Here is a 4,834-nt window from a genome sequence, read left to right on the forward strand (position 1 = left end):
CTAAGGGAAGTACTGACCAGATTTAATCCATTTTTGTTACATAGTGAAACTATTTTCTGAAGAAGGTTTCGAAAAAATGTCAACTATAGACACTGGAGTCCATAGTTCCGGTATTTGAGTGCTTGAACAGTTTTGGTTGTATTTGGACACTTCTTGGCATATTTTAAAGAAATTATTGGTACCAAGTTTTATATCAATTGCTTCTTTATTTTCGTATAATACTAGAAAGTGAAAGAATCAATTGTATTTCAAAATTGTGTTATATGAGAAGTAGGCGTGGTTGAAGTTCGATTTCGCTAATTTTTGGCCTGTTTCATAAAAATGTGAAAATAATGTCACGTACCAAATTTAGTCGAAATCGGTTAGTCGGGTCCCGAGGTATGTGATTTTACCTAAAAGTGGGCGGTACGACGCCCATCGTCTAATTTTTTCCCGCCTTCCACAAAGCCCTCTCATACCATCTTGGGTGTAAAATTTTATGTCTCTGTCGTATTTAGATATTGATTTACCGCACTTTCAGTAGTTTTTAACAGTACCATTATATGGAAGTAGACGGGGTTATATTAGACGCAGGGCCACGAGCTCCCCTTTGCCAAATTAGAGTTCTATATCTTTATTCAGTGCTTAGTTATTTCACTTTACATGTTTTCCGTTAATGTTTGTTTTATGGGCGTGGCAGTGGCCCGATTATGTCCATCTACGAACTCTGCCTTACTTTTTAGCCAGGAAATGTATGTACTAAGTTTCATCAATATGTCTTCCGTCAGTCACTCGGATTTCAACTCTTCTCGTCATCCTGATCTTTAATATATACATAACCCTATATTTATCTTACTTAGCATTATGTGACACATACGAGTACAATCGTTAGGTGAACAAAACTCCTACGTTCTGTAGTTACATTTTGCAACCAGAAAATCGGAATTGTTAATATTAAGGATATGAGGTTTAGTGGTAAACCACATTGTTTTCAAAGAAACTCGTCCATTTTGTTTCATTAAATATCACACATTTTGACCAACCCGTAGGGTTTAAAAGCAAGAAGAAAGTCGGAAAACATTATATTCCTATCCTATTATCTTACTTTGAATTAATTTAGACACTGCTATTTCTCATAAGCCTTTACAGAATAACGAATATCGTTATATGTATGTACTATAAGGGAGTGGGAATCACTGAAAATTGTACATATATTAGGAATATAGGGTCTAAAGGATGTAAAGATGTATTTTTGATAACACCACATATTAAGAAACATGAGTTTCATTAAGGTATAGTTACCATCATCAATATACATAAATATATGGTGTAGGTTCAGCCGGATATTCGAAAATACCATTTATATCTAATATACGAGGTGTGTTCAAAGAGTATCGCGAATTTTGTGTTTTTTCAAAAATTATTTATTTATTCATGAATATCTATTTTGTCCCCTTCAAAGTAATCCCCATGAGATATTATACACTTGTGCCAACGGTTTTTCCAATCTTCGAAGCACTTCAAAAAATCATTTTTTTTATCTTCTTCAGCTCCTCCTTCGATGCCGTCTTTATCTCGTAAAGAGAAACGTAACGTCGTCCTTTCATGGGCCTCTTCAGTTTAGGGAACAAGAAAAAGTCACAGGGGGCCAGATCTGGGGAATACGGTGGCTGCGGCATCATTAGTGTGTCGTTTTTGGTCAAAAAGTCGCGCACAAGCATCGTTGTGTGAGCAGGGGCGTTATCGTTGTGCAATTTTTTTGATAGGTAAAAATCGAAGACGATACAAAACACGTGCAAGCAAAGCAGCTGTCAACAATTAAATGAACATTCAAAATGGCCGAGCTTGTCGGCATAAGTGAGAGACATGAGTACCAACATAAAGCCACAAAAAATTCGAAATTCGAATATACGTAACCCGCGAAAATTCAAAATTCGCGATACTTTTTGAACACACCTCGTATGTACATATATGAGAGCTATGACAAGTTTTCTCCCGATTTTATCAATTTTATGCACAAGGATCCATTACTCTTCAATAAAATAACTTATATACTTGTATTGTCCAATAAACGGGAAATAAAGTAAAGCGGAAGTTCAAAAATCTTTTTGTTAGGTATATAACGACTTCATACTGTTGTCAGGAAAGGATTTGCCTCGGATTTTAGTTACATGTCTCACAGATGAACCAATAGTTTCCATAAAATATACGCTGTAGGAAGTGGGGTCCACGTCTACGGTATATGAGGGCTTAAACAGTTCTAGTTTGTTCTTAACAATTTTTGGGTTCACTATTCGGGTAAAGTATATCTCAATACTCGTACAATCATTGACGCTTGGTTTGCATGCTAGCAAATGAAAGAATCAAGTGGAGTTTAAAATTTTTATTACGCCCATTTTAAAAATGTGCTATTACATACCAAATGTGGTCGGTTGAGTAGGTCCTGAGATATGGTTTCCACCTAAATGTGGGCGGTGCCACGCATATTGTGTTATTTTTAGCCTAACCTTAGCTTATTTCAAACCGTCTCGATTTCGGTGACTAATTGAGCTTGCAATTCATAGCAGTTAAAAAATATTATATGTATATACAATGTATATATATGTATATACGTTACTATAGTTACTAGGACTTGTACGAGATAACCACCGCCGAGGAAATTTATGGCGCATTACAAAGGAGGTACGGGTATTCAGATACATTTAAGGGCTTGTACTTAGTTAAATAAGCGGAAAAACCAAAGAAGGCGGCTACTCAAATAGCTGAGGCTCTTCTAATTGCCTGCATTTGTTGCCTCCAAGATGCTAAAACGTGCCCCTTTAAACTGCCCTGGGCAAATCGGCTAATGTCATACCGCGTTAGAAGCGTCATTCGAAGACAATTTCTACCATGGAACAGTACACTCCAAAAGAACGCGCTGAAATTGTTTCTCGCTGTTCAAATAGATCTTTTCAATTGTGTTAAGGCCACATGCGTTTCGCAAAAAAAATAAAGTGAAAAGTGCTGCAGTTAAGAACACAATTAAGTCTTTATACGCAAAATTGTGAACACCGGTAATCTATCAGTAATGCCAGTCATGCACTCTTACAACGCACGTTGCACGTTCTGAAAAGGGGAATACTCAGTACGAGCCAGTATTGACTTAGACTCCATACCATCGAGTTATCGCCGCTCTCAGGAATTAGACCTCTCGCAACTTCTCCGACGAAGCGTCATAATTCATAAAGATTTTGAAGATGTTTCCATATAAAATTCAAATGGCACAAAAACTAAACCAGCTGATTATTTCCGCGACGCTTAATTTTGGCAAATGGGCCATCGAAATGGCTGAAAACGAACTTGACTTTTGGCGAAAAACTCATCATGTCAGACGAGGCACATTTCTCGTTGAAATGGAGGCGTAAACAAGCAAAATTGCCGATTTTTATGCCACCGAAAATCCTCAATTAATTGAAGAACAGCCTCTCTTTACGACCAAAAAGTAACAGTTTGGTGCGGTGTTTGCGCGAATTATGATCATCGGACCGTATTTTTGTCGAAGACGATGATGGAGCCACGACAACAGTCAATGGTGAGCGTTATCGAGCCATGATAACGGATTTTGTGATACCATTATTCGCGAAAATGGACATGGATAACTTCTGGTTTCAACAGGACGGGGCTACATGCCCTACAGCTCGACCAACAATCAATTTATGGCGACCATTTTTCCCCGGGCGATTGATATCGAAAAATGGTGATGTTGACTGGCCACCGAGATCACCAGATTTGACGCCACCAGACTTTTATTTGTGGGGTTATTTGAAATTCAACGGGTATACGCTAATAAGCCAAAGACCTTAGCTCAACTGAAAGCCAACATTCGACGTGAAACAGCCGCCATTATCATCCGAAACATTGGCCCAAAGTCATGGAAAATGTCGAAAAAAGAGTGCATTTAGCTGTCAAAGCTAAAGGTCCCATTTACGCGATCTAATTTTTAAATATTAGCTGAAACAAATCCCCTTGGACCAAAATAAATTATTTTTTGAAATGAACAAAAAAACATTGTTTTCTTTTGTTCTTTTTTTTAGAAAAGAAACCATATGGTTCAACTTTTTAACGTCTCACCCTGGTACTTGGAGTTTGCTAATACATAGTTTAAATACATATGATGATTGTATGCAACTAGAATATTAAATATTCTCACTGCGGCCGCCAGCAACAAAGCCCTGCTGCAACAAACCATAATAGAATTACGCATCATTGATGTAGCCTCACTACTGATGTGAGCTATTTTATCCGCAACGTTTGGAGAAAGTACTTGGCATAACCAGATTATTGTAATGCATACAGCTGGCAAATCAGAAATATGGTCCCCCAACGGGCAACATTCTCCTCTGAACAGAAGGCAAAAAGTGGTTTTACATGGGCAAAAAAAATAGGAGGAATATCACTTTATTTCGTAAGCTGTTTATGTTAGGTCATTAGAGAATTTGAAGACATCCTCTAGAATTTTCTCTTAGGAAAACGGATGCAAATCGCATATAATAATGGCATCGGCGACTTTAACGGCGCGGTTCTACTGCCTGGGGTAGCAGACGTTCAAACCATCAATTGGGCGTCTTAGTTCTAGAATTCCTGAGCCAAACCAACATCAGAATAATGTAAATAGTTGGCACGGAAAAAATATTTACAAAAAAGGAAAATAAAGGCCCTATTAATAAATCTGATTTTTTTGCAAATGACTATAACTTAGCAAAGAAACATTAAGGTGAGATTTGTGTGTCGAGAATATATTCTTATCAATTATATGTGACTCATCATAGTCTTTCACTGTTAGGGTTTTTGTTCTCTCGAGGTCAAGAACCTTCAC

Source organism: Bactrocera dorsalis, chromosome 4 (genome assembly GCF_023373825.1).
Source record: "Bactrocera dorsalis isolate Fly_Bdor chromosome 4, ASM2337382v1, whole genome shotgun sequence".
NCBI classification, from domain to species: domain Eukaryota; kingdom Metazoa; phylum Arthropoda; class Insecta; order Diptera; family Tephritidae; genus Bactrocera; species Bactrocera dorsalis.